This window comes from Urocitellus parryii, chromosome 11 (genome assembly GCF_045843805.1).
Source record: "Urocitellus parryii isolate mUroPar1 chromosome 11, mUroPar1.hap1, whole genome shotgun sequence".
Taxonomy (NCBI): domain Eukaryota; kingdom Metazoa; phylum Chordata; class Mammalia; order Rodentia; family Sciuridae; genus Urocitellus; species Urocitellus parryii.
Window position 1 is genome coordinate 38529785 of NC_135541.1, and position 15673 is coordinate 38545457.

Genomic DNA, 15673 nt, shown 5'->3' on the forward strand with positions numbered 1-15673 from the left:
TCTGCAGTGTCCTTTAAGGTTATTGTGTTATAGCTGTTAAAATGTTTGTGTGGACATGATGATTGAATACTATGGCCCTAGCATTGGTCTGGATGTTTCACCGTCTTCTATAAGGCATTGATGAACAACTCTATCTTAAAGCAGAGGTTTATAAACTATAGTATGTGACTCAAATGTAGCCAATCTCCCACTTTTTTTCAAATAAAACTTCATTGAAACACAGATACCCTATTTGTTTAAGCATTTTCTATAGTAGGTTTTGCTCCACAGTGGTAGAGTTGAATAGTTCCAACAGAGTCTAGTATTTAGGCCTTTTTCAAAATATATGTGCTGATCCCCATTCTAAATGAATGATCTTAAATGTTTACAAAGGTTGCTTATTTTCATAAAGATATATCTTTCTGGAGAAATGTGGAACAACAGTACCCGTCTCGTAGGTGCAGTTGGCAGGATTACACGAGTCATTTCATGGAATACGCCTATAAGCACCTCTGCAGACTCCATAACCTTTATTTTGAAGACTCTGCTGTATTCTTAAGTGCTTTTAATACACACTCAATGTTTCTTTTGAAGACAGTGAGGGAGAAGGCAAAGGGAGATGGCCGGCGTAATCTGGCCCTGGGAGATTCGTTAGGTGGATTAAAGTCACTTTAGATGGTTTGTTTTCTGGTCCATTTAGCTATGTGATCATTCTTTTAAAATTTTTTCAAGATTCAGGCTTTGTTAAATGTGAATTTCCATTTATCTTCCAAAGAACATTTTGTACTAATGCAGCAATATAAATAAGAGAAAGAAGACTGGGCTGAGGGCCCAAGACCTGGGTTCTAGGCCTGTTTTTCTAATTTGCCACATGACCTTGGGCAAATGGTCTATCTTTATAAGATTTCCAGTTCATCCCCAGGTTACCAGGGGCCGAGGCTCTAACCATTTTCCTCTGGAGGTTTGGAAATGTCTCTGCTTTCACCAAGCCCTCTCCAACTTTTAAAGGGACATTGAATGCTGTCTCTCCCTTCCTCCAAAATTACCCTGGGGACAGGTTTTAACCTCTCTGATATCCAGTTTTTCATAGGAAGAGGGTTGAGAATAACAAGCCACAACTGGATTATTGTAAAGGTGGGTGAGATCTGCAATAGATTGCTCTAAGTGCAAAGAATTGCCAATACCACCACCTTAGCAGAATATGCCCCAAGAACCCTGCCCTCTTAAAACCTGGGCCAAAAATCTCACTCTTTTGGAAACTCAAAAGCTGGAAACACTTTAAAAAAAATTTTTCCCCCCTTCATCCAAACTTCTGCCTAGTGGCCTGGCATGATGCGAATGCTTTCAGCAGGCAGCTGAGATTTTCATTCGTGCCAGGAGGCTGTTTGCCCAAGGTTGCTTGGCAATACTTAATCCTCTGAGTAACTACCTCCCACACATCTACTCTTTCAACTTTCAGTCTTTCAAAGAACACTTACAAGTGGACTCTTGTTTTGTCTTCAGGTATTCCTTGGAAATAGACATGGTATATTTTATTCCTCTGGGACAGATAAGGGAACTGAGGCCCAGAGAGGTGAAGTGAGCTGTTCAAGGTCTCAGAGCAGTATTGTGCCTCAGGTGGGTGTCAGACACTTATCTTTTAACTCCTGTTCCTGGGCTCTTTCCTCTACTATACAAATATTTTTAAATGGATTTTTGTCTTAAAAGTTCCCACACCTGGCCTTAACTCCAAGTAAAAATGTTCATGTATAAAGTCAGTATTGTGGAGCTATGGAGGGAAATTGGTGGGGAAGAAATCTCATGCTAAGGGGCCTGGATGCTAGACAGGAATCTTTGAACCAAGAAAAAAAAAAAAAGAATTCTACAGATGAAATCTCTGCAGAGGAAAAGAAACTAATATTTTCCTTATTTAAAAAGAGAAGGGGGGGGGTGGAAACTGGGCCATGCTACCAAGGTATTCAATCCCAGTATATTAATTTCAAGGAACACAAAGACTGTTGACATGAGAACTTCTACACGGATATGAGAAATAATACATGTTATTGAGATTTTAAGGACGTGAGAGCATTTCTTCTCCTATTCAGGGTCTTGGTTTTCCTTTCAAAAGTGAGAAGATGGATGTATCATTTTGTTAGGCTAAGTTTGGCTTCAGTAACAACTAATTCTTAAATGCTAATGACTTGCAACAACAAATATTTATTTCTTACTCTCTTGGGTCAGCTGTCTCTCCTCTAAGTCTTTCTTTTTCCTGGATAAGATAAGAAAGAGCAGCCCCACTCTGGGACATGTTGATCTCATGGCAGAGAGATAAAATCATGGAAGAAACATTATTAAAGATTTTGTAAGCAAATGATACATACCATTTTTCTTTCATATTTTTTTGGACAAATTAAATGGTGTGAACAAGATCAGTGTCAATTTGTACAGGCATTATGATCTTCCTAATGCTGAAGCTCAATAGGGAAGGGTCTCTTTAGGAAAGAACAATACATATCATGGAAATAATTCCATCTACCACAGTGAGATCCAACTCTTTCCCAAATAGCTACATTTGGATGTCTTACCTCAAATTCAACATGTCTGCTGTGGTCTGAATGTGTCCCCAAGTTCATGCACTGGAAAGTTAGTCCCCAAAGCAATCATTTTGGAAGGAAAGGCCTAACAGGAAGTGATGAGTTATGTGGATGGATTGTAGGAGTTATGTTATTGCAGGAGTGAGCTAGTTATCTTGGAAGGGGGCTTATAAAGGTGAGTTTGGCCCACTCTTGCTCACTTGCTCTCTTGCTCTTCTGTCTTCTTTAGTGGAATGATATAGCATGAAAGCCCTCACCAGATACTGGAGCCTACATGTTGGACTTACTTGCCCAGACCAGTGAGCCAATTTATAACTTTTACCAGTTATAAACTACCCAGTCTATGATATTCTGTTTTAACAATACAAGATGAACTAAGAAAATGTCCAAAATGGAACTTTGTTCCTTAAATGCACCCGTCTTTCTACATCTTTTCTCATGGAAATCCACCACTGTCTAACTTTCCCAGTATCCAACAGAACTGAAGAGTTATCCCAGATGATTTCTCTTAGGTCTCACCTCCTGCATCCAGTTATTAACTAAGTTCTGTGGGTTCAACTTCTGAATTACCTCTTGTATTCACCCCTTCTTTCTGTTTTCTTTGCCACGGTCGGAATCCAGACCAGCGGTGATGAAGGCCTGATCTACTACAACAGATTCCTTGTGACTCTTTACCACGATCCGTGTGGGGGATGGACTCTAGGGCCAGAAAGATGTTGTAGAACCCAGAACTTGTTAGAAGACCAGTAAATAATTCCTGAATAAAGAGTCAGGAAACTTTTCATCCATTGTAGATCTCCATCTCTCTTTTTTGCTTTTGTGTAAAAAGTAATGAATAAATTCAAATACATTTAAACAAACGTGATGATCCAGCTACTTGGGATATTGAGGCAGAAGGATCATGAGTTCAAGGGCAGCCTGGGCAACTAACTGAGACTGTGTCTCAAAATTAAACATAAAAGGGACTGAGAATGTAGCTCATTGGTAGAATACTTATTTTGCATATGTGGGTTCAGTCCCTTGTATCCCTCACACACATAGACACACACCCACCACACAGAGTAGACATCTTCTCCCATCTGATATCAGTGAATTCTTCAGTACTGCATTTTAAATATTTAAAAAATAGAACCTCTGATTGTGTGAAGCCACACATTGAATCAGTTTGTTCACCCTGGAAACTTGCCCACTTGAAATGAGGAATTTGGGTCAGCCTTGTTTACTGCTGCTTTTCTCAGTCTCTGTTCATGGAACCCTCAGGTTCTAAGATCTCTAAAGGAAAGGTAGAGCAGGAAAGACGGGTGACGGGTAGGGCCTCAGCTAGGAATGGTGGGCTTAGGAGCAATGTAATGTAATTCCTACCATCTCTCTAGATGTTGGCAATGTGAAATTAGAGAGATATCCTGCAGGGAAGGATCTCGGTGATGAAGGAATCTAACCCCTACCTGTAAAGGTGAAGAATTGAAGGTTCCAAGTGGAGCAGTAGCTTGTGTAGTGTCACCTACCTAGTTTCAGGCAAGACTGGGGCCAGAGCCAGGACATCTTCATAATTCTTCAGTGCTCCACAGACAACCACAGTCTGTGAAAATAGTGCTAGAGAACGCCTAAGAAGATCCAAAAGCCTTTGTGCTTGACTTTTCCTGTGAAATTTCTTTTTTATCTTTTAAAAATCTACCATCATTGGCTTCACCACCATTTGGTCTATTTGTAAAACATTATAGGTACATCTAGACATTTCCACTGGTATATTTGCACTTGAGAACCAGATGGGCAACATTGTTGGGAGTGGGCTGGCCTCTGTTTTGGAAGACCTGGAGCTAAACTCTGATTCTATGACTCATATACTGTGTGGCTTTTGCTTTCTGCTTCTTCTCTCTGAGTTTCCTCACTTAGAAAGTGGGTGTGGTAATAATACATACCTTTCATGCTGCTGCTTGTAATACTTCGTAAGAAGTATGTGAAATTGCCTAGCACTGAATTTGATATTTCCATTTTTCACTTTTGCTGAAGTGCCTGATCAGTGCAAGATACTGGAGTAGCAAAAATTGCCAATGTCACCCAGCAAGCACCAGCCACAGGAAACTCAAGGCTCACACACCAGTCTTCTCTACCTACTGAGCAATACATGCAAGGAGACAGACAGAAAGACAGCTTTGGAAATCTGTACCAGACAAAGATGTAAGACAGGTGGGGGAGTAATCCATTCTTTCTAGGTAATCATGGAACATCCTCCAGAGGAGATAATACTGGAAAAAAACAGTTATGAAAGATGAAAAAGAACTCTCTAGGTGAGAAATGGGGGTAATTTTAGGGAAATAGAATACTGAGAGCAAATGCATGAAGGTCTGAACACGTGTGGCTTGGGAAAAACTAAAGCAAGTAATTTAATACATCTAGAGCATAAAATCGGAGCAAGGGTAGGGAATGGTTGGGGTAAGCAATGAGAATAGAGAGCTTGGTCCAGGCCAAGTCATAAGGCTGCTGAGTTAGCGGACAAAGCGGTAAGAATTCATCCTCAGCCAGAGCTTGCAGGTTGGTAGTGTGGACTTATCCCCAAAGTGTCTTTGCTTGATTGACATGGGGCCTTAATTTAGGTGAGGCATGTGCGTTTCATTGTCTTCCCAGCACTGCCCCTGCCCTGCTACTCCACTTATCTTTATTCTCTGCCTGAACCAAGAAGGCATTTGAGGTTGGGAAGTGGGAAGCAGAGCACTGGCGAGGTTGGACTGGAGTTCTAGGTGGATGGACGTTGCTTTATTTCACATGCATTACCATCTGAACACTGGCAGCCAAGAATCCCATGAAGAGACAGCTTCAGCAATCCAGTTGGGAGATGATGAGATCCTGGTCTAAGACAGAGATAGAGGGTATGGAGAGAGGGGATAAATCTGAGAATTACTGGGGAGCCAGTAATTCTGGGGAGAATTAGGGAAAGGAGGATGAGAGAGAAGGGATATCCGACTAAAGAGTTGGCTAAGGCAGACTGTCCCATGACTCGCGTCCCAAGAGTTTTCCCAGTGTCCGATACAACACAGAATACATATAAAATAACTGAATAAATAGTTATAAAATAAACAAATAAATGAAAAAATGGATTTCAGATGGTTCCCACTTTTCTCACTTAAAAGGAGACACACAGTGGGTGTTCCATTGTTCCTAGTCTGAATGTGAGCGGCACATCTTTCATAAGATTGAAGTGTGGCTCCTGATTCAAACTCCAAACCAATTCCTCATGATCCAGAGAGTCCATGGAAGCCCACTGAAGGAACTTGGCAACGTGGCTAGCTCCCGAGAAGCATAAATTAGAGGAGCTTGCTGAGAGGGATGCCGACTAGTATTTTCCTCAGGAAACCTGGGCTGAAGGAGTGAAAACACTGAGTTCCTTAGTTCTTGGAGATAAAAGTTAAAGGGTGTTCAGATCCAGAGCGCTCGGAGGCTGGACGCTTTCTTTTTGCTCAGCCTTCTCACCATTGAAGCAATAACAAAGATATTACCAACCAAATAAACAAGGACTCTGTGGATTGAAGAGATAATAATTCCACGGGCCAAATATGAAAATATCAAAGGTCCAGGAAAGGATACAGTTCTGGGCCTTTGATGTACCATAAAGGCCCATTTCATGCACCAGTCGGGAGTATTTCAGGGCAAAGATGGAATGATATTTTATGTCACCTCCGAGGCATAAAGGGCACTTTATGAGTCAGAGGAAGCCAACTTCTCAAATGGCCGGAGACTGGCAGGTTACTAGTTTGAAATCTAAACACCAACTCGGATTCCAAAACAAAATTGCTCCCTGTGCCCCTGGTCCAGGAAAGGTTTGCTCAGGTTGTCAGAGTGGGGAGGTCTGCCCCAGGGCCAGACACATGGAGTCCCAATGGCTCCAGTCACCGGAGCTGTGAGGGCCAGGGAAGGACCTCCGGCCTGTAAGAGTAAGAGGAAAGAAATGGAAGGACTCGAGTCACAGTCCAGTCCGTGCCTGCTGGGTGAACACCTGTGGAATGGAGGGTTTTGCCTCCTTCAGATCTCTGCTTGAGGGCTTCCTCCTCAGGGCAAGCCATTCCACACCTGTCTCTTGCCTCTTCGATGTGTCTTCGCCGACATGACATATACAATATCAAAAGGGCCGCCTGCTGTTTGTTTCTTGATGATCGCTTTCACTTTGAGGGGATAAGCTCCATGTGGACAGATGTTGTGCGTATTTCTTTGCAGTAGGACATTGCCTGACACAGAGAAGGGGCCTGCAAACAACTGTTGAATGAATGAATGAATGAATGAATGAATGAAGGCTCCTTAACCATGCCAAGACCTGGGCTAGGTGATACAAACCTGGTCCTCCCTTCTAGTGCTCATAGTCTAGTGGGGGAGACAGACCCACGAGGCACTAAAATGTTTATGATCCCTGCAGAGCTCTGGGTACCCAGAAGGCATCTAAGCAAGCTTTGGAGAAGGACAAGGACACACACTCTGGAGAAAGTCATGTGGCTGTTGAGATCTGAAGAATGGGCAGGAGTTAGCCAGAAAAGGATGTAGGGAGAGTTTTCACAGTGGAAGACACGGCTCATGCCAAGTCATAGCACAGCCCAGGATGCGGCAGAGTAAAGATGTGTTGAAGGAACAAACACAATTTGCAATAGTTTGTTTTCTAATCATTCATTTAAAAATCTAGTGTAAAAAGTGCCTTCCCATGAAGGTGTCATTTTACTGAATTGTGAACTGGCCTGTTTTGTTTTTCTCTGAGAAAATGTAAACATTCCCAGGAAGAAGACCAGGTTGACATAGGAACCTGGGGAAAAACAAAGCAAAACAAAACAAGGCAAAAAAATAGTCAATATGGAATTGCTTCCTCCAGTAAATACTCACATGGCTGTTAAGAAAAGAAGAGGGCTTCCAGGATCCGCTTGTGAGGGGTGATGGGAAACACACAGAACGTGAAATGGAAAGGATAGGATTCAAATATCACAGTGTTCACCAGGCAAGCCATTTCATGCCTCTCAGTTATAACTTCTAGCTGTGAGAACCAAGTAAAAGTGCTTTATGAACCAAAAAGTGATGGGAAAATGAAAGTAATTTATTGTGATTATTTCTACTTGCTTTATTATTTTCATTTGTTTGCTTCATGCAAAATTATCTCTTTTTGAATATTTATTCCTACGAGTTTTAGCATATGTATACCTCACTCAGGATACAGAAGAGTTTCATCATTACCCAAATTCCCTTTTGCTACCTGTCTTTACTTGCTCCTTCCCCATGCCCCTCATTTCTGACTGATTTGTCCTGTATCACTGTAATATAGTCCTTTTGTGAAGAGAGAATGACAGATAAATGGAAACAGTATGCAGCCTTTTCTGGCTGGCTTCTTTCACCTCATATAATGCCTGTGACATTCATTCAAGTTGTTACATGTGTCAACGGTTCATTCTTTTTATTGCTAAGTACTATTCCACTGTATGGATATGCCACAATGTTTGTCCATTCATTCATTGAAGGGAATATGAGTTATTTCCATTATTTAGTGATTTCATACAGAGAAAGCTACTATAAACATTCATGTACAGGTTTTTGCACAGGTGTAAGTTTGCATTATTTTGGAGTTGATACCCAGAAGTGGGATTGGTATATCACATGTTAGATGTTTGGTTAACTTTATAAAAAAAAAACAAAAACTATCAAACTGTTTTTCAGAGTGGCTCTACCATTTTGCATTCCCAGCAGTTCAACTGAATTTTGAAATGAAGGAATGTGAGACCCAGAGAAGTGAAGTGACTTCCTTCTGATCAAGGAGCAAATGAGGAAATGTGGGACAGAGTCCCAGAGTGTAGTCGACTCTTGGACCTGCATCATTTCTACTAGACAGCTTTGAGGGTGTTCATCTCCTCTAATCTTCAAGGAAACTCTTTGAGGTGAGGTCTGCTTGTTTGCTTGCCCCGACTCAGTAGGTTGAAGAGACAGGAGGCAAATGAGCTTAAGAAGGGAAGGGACCTTCCCAAGGTCTCACAACTCACGGGTGGTGTTTGGGGTTTGACTCCAAGCTTAGGGTTCCTCCCGCTGCACACATTTCCTGTGGGATTGCTGGAAGTTAGAGCCAGACGTGCATTTCAAGTGAATCAACATTTCCGCCCTTGTGGTCATGCTATGTTATAGGGGAGAAATTTCCATGCTTTCATAGCGTGAACTGTATGTTTATGAATAACTATTCCTCAATTGCTTCAGTTTTCACATTATTAAAAAGCTAAAGCTGGGCTCACTTGTCGTTTTCTGCTCCTGCTTTGAATGGATGTTTTTAACGGGGGTGCTGGGACTAAGAAGTGAAAAGAAGGATTTAGGCCTGCTGCCCACTGTGCTCACGGGGCGATTCCATGCCCCAGGTCTCCTTCCTGTTGGCAAGTCAAGAAGGAGCCGTCCAATACCTCGCCAGGGGTACGGAGACAGCTTGAGAGGGCAGGCGACCCACTATGGTTCCAGTGTCCCAGGAGTGTCCCATATCCCGTTTCATTGCTAAAAGGTGTTAGAGATGCTTTTTTTCTTTTTTTTTTTTTTTTAATAAACTCAAGCCTGCTTGTGTTAGAAGGGAAAAACTGACAGATCAGTTTCAGAATTCAGCTTTTATGAGAGGCCCTGAGTTTCTTGCAGGCTAAAGCTCCCTCTTTCAGCCTTGCAGGCAAGGAGAAAAATGGAAAAAAAAAGCAAAGCAAGAAAGGAAGGAGGAAAAGGAGAAAGAACATAATGTTAAAGGAGAAGGAGGAGAAAACAAAGAGAGAATTGAAGACAAAGGAGAAACGAGAAGAGTGAAAGAGGTGGGGAGAGGGAGACAGAGAAAGAAAGAAAAAAGATGAGAAAAGTCAAAGAGGGAAAAACACCCCAGACTGGAAACCAGGTAGTTTATTTTGCTTCCCTGGTGTTTGTTATAGGTGATCCCAGACTAGCTGGAAGGGAATAGAGGAATAGGACCAAGCTAATTAGATCTTCACTTCATTTTGTGTTTGTTTGTTTGACTACTTAGTTTATAACTTGGCAGGGAGCTTTATTGTATATACTCTGCTAACTGGTTTATCTGAGCTGAGATTGAGCATGAACAAAATTGACATTGGATTTGCTGCTTCAGACCACACCGAAGAGGGAAGAAAACTTTTTTAAAGTAAACACTGATGTTAAGGTATGGTAGCCGACTTGACAGGGAGACCTCAAGGGCCTCCTGGAGTCCCAGGGATGGCAGAATTGATAAATGTTGGCTGGTGCTGAGCAAAGGTAGGTGAGACCCCAGGAGCAGCGAGGTGACTTTGTAAGCATTTTGAGTTTGCAGTCAGATCTGAATTTAAACCCTGGCTTGTTACGTACATTTTTATTTTCTCTGAACCTCTGTCTTCCCACTTGTAACATGGAATAATGATGTTTACCTTATAGGACTGAGTAAAATAGAAGGGAAGATGCTTAATGTTAGATGAGACTTTGGGGAAGTCCTTCTTCCTTATTTGTGAAACCACATCTGGGAAAGCAGCTCAGACACATTCAGGTTACCTAAGAGGACTGACACTGTGGTTGCAGGCTGTGTCCCAACTGCTGATGCATTCTAGTTCCCAACAGGACACAAACTGGGACTTGAGAGAGGAAATTTTATTCCTGGACTTCAGAGCAATGAAAGGCAGTGCTGAACATCTGCAGTTCCCATAACCTGTACTCATTTGGGGGTTCCCATTGGGGTGTCCTTGCTGTGTTTGTCTCTCTGACCTGCCCTGGCTGGGCCTCTAGCTTCAGTGTAAACAGCATCTTCTTGAGTCTCTTCTCCTTACACTGGACTTTGTGCCTGGTGTGGGTGCTCATCTGGCAAACTCTACCATCATTCTGGAGACCTTGTTGTGTCCTTCTATATCTATCAGGGTATTTGCCTGTGCAAACTCTGTCTGTTCAGAACTTGACTTTCAACTCTGGATGCCCAGTTCCTAAGAGGATTTCAAGTTGTGTAACTCTGGAAATGTTACTGAACCTCTTGTAGCCTCAATTTCCTCATCTGGAATATGAGAATAATTGCAATATCTAAGAGTGTCCTAGAGGTTAATTGACTAAAAACCATGTAAAGCTCTTAGTACTTTTCCTGGTATATATTAGCTCTCAAAAAAAGGCTACTTTAAATGATTGAATGAATGAATACATGTAGGAATAAAAAATGTCCCCTACTATTAAGGAGCTTGGAATAGTAACAACAGCTTCAATGAAAAGATACGATATTAAAGTAGAGATCCCTCTTTAAAAAAGAATCATAACAATAGAAAATAATGATTCACTTAAAACCAGCTCATTAAAGTAAGGAGAAATTCTTGTTGCTATTGTTGTTGTTGTTGGTGTTGGTGGTGTTGGTGTTGGTGTGTGTGTGTGTGTGTGCACACATGTAAGAGTGTGAGTGGAAACAAAGGCAAGAAAGATAGAATATTCCCAAGGACTTAGGCTACAAGAAGCTGTGAATTCAATCTGCTCTGAGTTTCCTAGGAACCAAAGCAGAAAGTATAATTTTATATAAAAACTCTTTGATCCTAGAAGTAAGACGTTATCTAGAGTGTTCTTGCCCCAGGAGTGCTATTGGGCTGGCATTGTGGGAGGGGCTACTCTTTATTGGGGGACACTATTCCACATGGTGCGGGACATGGACCTTCCCTGGCCTTCCCCTGTTAAATGTCATTTGTGTTTTCCAGGCATTGTGGCCATAAAAATGCCTCCATTCTATAAGTGGCCCCTAGGGGGCGGTGCTGTCCCCCCATTGAGAACCACTGAATCTAAGCCCTTTGGTTTCCACACAAGAGGACACCCAAAGTCCAGAGTACCTGGCTGTGCAGCATCACATGCATCAGTAGTGTCAGAGCCGGGCCTGAATCCAGATTTCTTGATTCTGGTTTGATTTCTGTTAATGCTCCATTTTTCAGTGGTTTTTGTTTATTTTAAATATGTTGTTGATTTTATTATATCAGCCATACACTGAAGCAAACTCACCCTCTGCATTTGGAGATTATGCTTTGATTTCCAATCTGTAAGCCATTATCTCGTATGGGGAGGTGGGGGGGGGTGGTTTCCCTAATTATCTCATAGCAGAAACCCAGGGGCTTCAGTGCTATTGGGAGCTGGGGAGAGTTCTAAGTGAGCAGCCAGCTTTCCTGATTCCCTCCTCTGACAGCCAGCGTGGTTTCCTGAGATGCCCCAGGCCAGACAGTTTGATTCAGGGATTCTAAGAACTTAGAAAAGCCTGAGTCCTTCCTTCTTTGCATTTACTTATCTGGGGTTCTGAGGGACATAAGAGGATGAGGGTCTCGATCTGTCCTTGCAGATACTCTGCTAGTGGACAAGAGGCCAGATGTTGTTACCTGGGTCTCCTTTGTCAGTGGAAGGATCTCCGGGGACCTTGCAGAGAAGAATTCTGCATCTACAACTGTAACCTGACCTGAGCTTTCTGCCTCCACAGTTTTAAGTCTGTGAGCTTGATCAAATGCAGTTCTCCTTTCAGGGCCTCGCTGAGAGTACTGAGCTCAAGAGGTTATTGGGAAATGTACCTCAAACATTATCGGAAAAGTCCTTTGCTTTTTTTCAGGCAACAAAGACACCATAGCAGGAAACTTTGGTGCTTACCACAGAGCTCCTTTCTTTTCTTCTTCCTGGGAAAATAGCTAAACCTTATCCCAGGCCTCTCACACTTATGGTATAGCCATTGGAAGGTGAATAGAAGTGACATATTCTCTTTTACCCAATACCCACCCTCTCTTTCTCCCTGTGGCAGCCTTGGAGTTCTCGTGTTGGAGATGTTAGTGCCAAAAAATGAAAGGAATCTAGGCCATGAATCAGCTGGAAGAGGGCTGAATGCTGAACACCTGATCAGATGATGGAGTGGCCAGGAAGTAACTCTCAAATCTCATGGCTTAACACTACAGCTCTATTTGTTATAGATGCAGATATTGACTTGCCCTGACTAACACAATTGTAAGTACAACCCAGTAAACTATGAAAAAAGCAAACACATGAAAAACATATCTGTCTTCTTCCCCCAGATGACCCCCAGTAGCCCCTGGCTCTGCCAGTGCAGAATTCCAAGTTCATGTGAAAAGGCTGGAAGAGTGTATAGAGAGAGGCTTCAAGGATACAGAACAGGCTAGAATGGAGGCTGAGCTGCATCACATAATGTGCTAAAAAGAATACAAGCCATGCTCCAAGATCACACAGAAAAGATTTATAATCTGAGAAGCCAATTCCTCTCAGAAACTCGAATGTGTGAACTTTTGCAGGATTGGATTCACACTTGCTTTCTTTCCTTTTCTTGTCTTCTCCTCCTCTTTCTCTTTTCCATTACCTTCTCTTCCTCCATGCTGATTTGCTACTGACAACTACTTTCCCCTTTTCCAAGAATTTTGCTTCTTTCACTTTTTTGATGTATGCACTTTATTAGCTAATTAAAAAAACAAATTATTCAATTTATGTATATGTTTTTCCATTTTTTATTTAACCGAAGCTCATACTGGGGAGGAGAGAACTGTGTCTCTTTTTTTAAAATGATCTTTGTGACCTAATAATGACACTGATAACAGACTGGTTTATAAATTCAAGAGAGGGTTGGGTGCTGTAATTTTAACTACTATCACTTTCTGTTGCAGTTATTGTAGAGAGAGTTTATCGCAAGAAGCAATTTGGGGAAAATTTTTTTTGGGGAAAAAAATCAGGTTGAGGACAACTATAGACTTTTTCCAACACTATTTATAGTCTTTAGGATAATTATAAATTTTAAGTTCTCTGGGACAAAATCATTAACTCTGACATACCAATCAACCTTGAAATTAACTCCAATCTGAAACTTCAGCCACTGAGCAGTCACTTTTTGAAGTGCAATCATGTGCTTTTTTTTTCTTGGAGTAGAAAATTAAGGGCATGATTTGAAATCATATGGAGAGTGTTATCAGAGCACTTTATTCCCAAAGTGGCCTTAATTACAACTGCTGGGGCACAATTATAGGGACATATGGAGATTTCACCTGTATCAGTTTGACTTTCTTCCCTTCTCCTTATTGCATATGGGTTGAATGTTTTGAGTAACATAACATAACACTCTGATTTTTAGCACAGTGCCCAGGAAAGGCTTTTCACTCAAAAAGACAGATGATGTCCTGTTCTCAGCCACCCTGTAGCAAGGGTACCACTATCTCCTTTCCAAAAGGAGACTGCAGTCATTTGAGACTTCAAATTGGTAAAGCGAGAGATTTGATTCCTGGTCTCTGATTCTGAAACTTCTCTTTTAACTTCGGAACCCAGAAATTCTTCCTTTTCAATATTACTTGGGTTATTTGAAGTTGTCTTTATTTTCTGGTGAAATACAAAAGTTTAAAGGGGATGAAGGTTTTTTCCATTGAGAAAGGATTTCATGGTTTTACTCCTTTATTCCTTTATTCCTAGTAAATTGTCATCTGCATTGTTGCATAATTATAACTATAGGTTGTTTTCTTCCCCCTTCTTATTGAATCTCCCACACTGTCACTGTAAGCTCCTCAAGAGAAGAGGAACTTTCTTTACTGTTTTCTGTCCAGTGCTGAGCCCAATGTCCAACACCTGGTAGGTGCTCACATTGAGTCCTCCTCCTCCACAATTATTCTTTTTTTTTTTTTTTTAAAGAGAGAGTGAGAGAGAGAGGGGGACAGAGAGAGAGAGAGAGAATTTTAACATTTATTTATTTTTTCCTTAGTTCTCGGCGGACACAACATCTTTGTTTGTACGTGGTGCTGAGGATCGAACCCGGGCCGCACGCATGCCAGGCGAGCATGCTACCGCTTGAGCCACATCCCCAGCCCCACAATTATTCTTAATGGTTGTTAACTCAGGCTTCCCATGAATTATCATCCAAGATCAATAAGATCTGAGGCCACTGAATATCAATGGAGAGAAGATTAAAACTGGTAGTAAACCTTTAAAGAGGTAAGACAGTGTGAGCGGAGAGACCAGGGGGTTTGAGCACATCTCATATGGCCTCGGGTTCTTCCTGATTGTGGTGGAGAGTGCATGAAAGGTTGTGCTGATATTTCCTGTTTGTCCTCTAGTTCTCTCTACCCTTTTCTGATTAATGAGGTGTCCCCAGAGTCTGACTTCCATGGATTCTGTCACCCTGGTTTTTATTCTCTCTCTTTCAGTCGAGTTTGGCCATAAAATTCTGGCAGGGTACTGGAGGGTAGAAAAGAGAGATGTGGGTGCTCCACCTCTCCTGCTTTCCTGTGCCTTGGGAGGTGACTGAATCCACCATTCCTCTATAACAACAGCTTTTATTGGGCAGATTCACTGGGCACTGCTGGTCCTCTCCTTGTGCTTTTAGACACTGGTGTGATAGTAGTTTTTGTTATTGTTAGTCTCTGGGCCTGTTACTATCCCTTATAAGTTTCTTTCCTTTTTTTTTATGGGGGTACAGGGATTGACCTACTCAGGAGCACTTGGCCACTGAGCCACATCCCCAGCTCTCTTTTGTATTTTATTTAGAGACAGGGTCTCACTGAGTTCCTTAGTGCCTTGCCATTGCTGAGGCTGGCTTTGAACTCGTGATCCTCCTGCCTCAGCCTCTTGAGTTGCTGGGATTACAGGCAATGTCTATACGTCTGTAAACAATCTCTTCATTAAATTTTATTCAGTCAGATACAATGAGTATTGTTTCTCCCAAGAATCTGACTGATTGAGGGAATGTTGGACGATGTAACTGCAGATTATGTGTGAACAGGGGCTGGTCATCAGAGCTCTCTCCTGGAGCCAGGCGCATATCCACGTAAGTGTTGGGAAGAATATGAGTAGAGGCTCATGCTCTGGCATTACAGCTCTAAAGTCCTCACCCTATTGTTCACCCCTTTGTCCATTTGTTCATTCATTAATTCCTGTTTTTTTACTTTGTCAGTAAAAACTTTTGGAGTGGTCACCGTGTCAGGCCTTCTTCCAAACTGAAGTTAGATCATTAAAAAAACTGACAAAATGCTGTTTGAATGGAGTTTTACACTCTAGTGAGAGAAGGCAGTTATTTTTTTTTTCATTTGTTTTTTATCTCAGGTAGAGATATAAGCTGTGAAGTAGAAGAGAGTTTATATTTTGTATAAACTTTTATTTGCTTAAAATATTAGCACCACCCC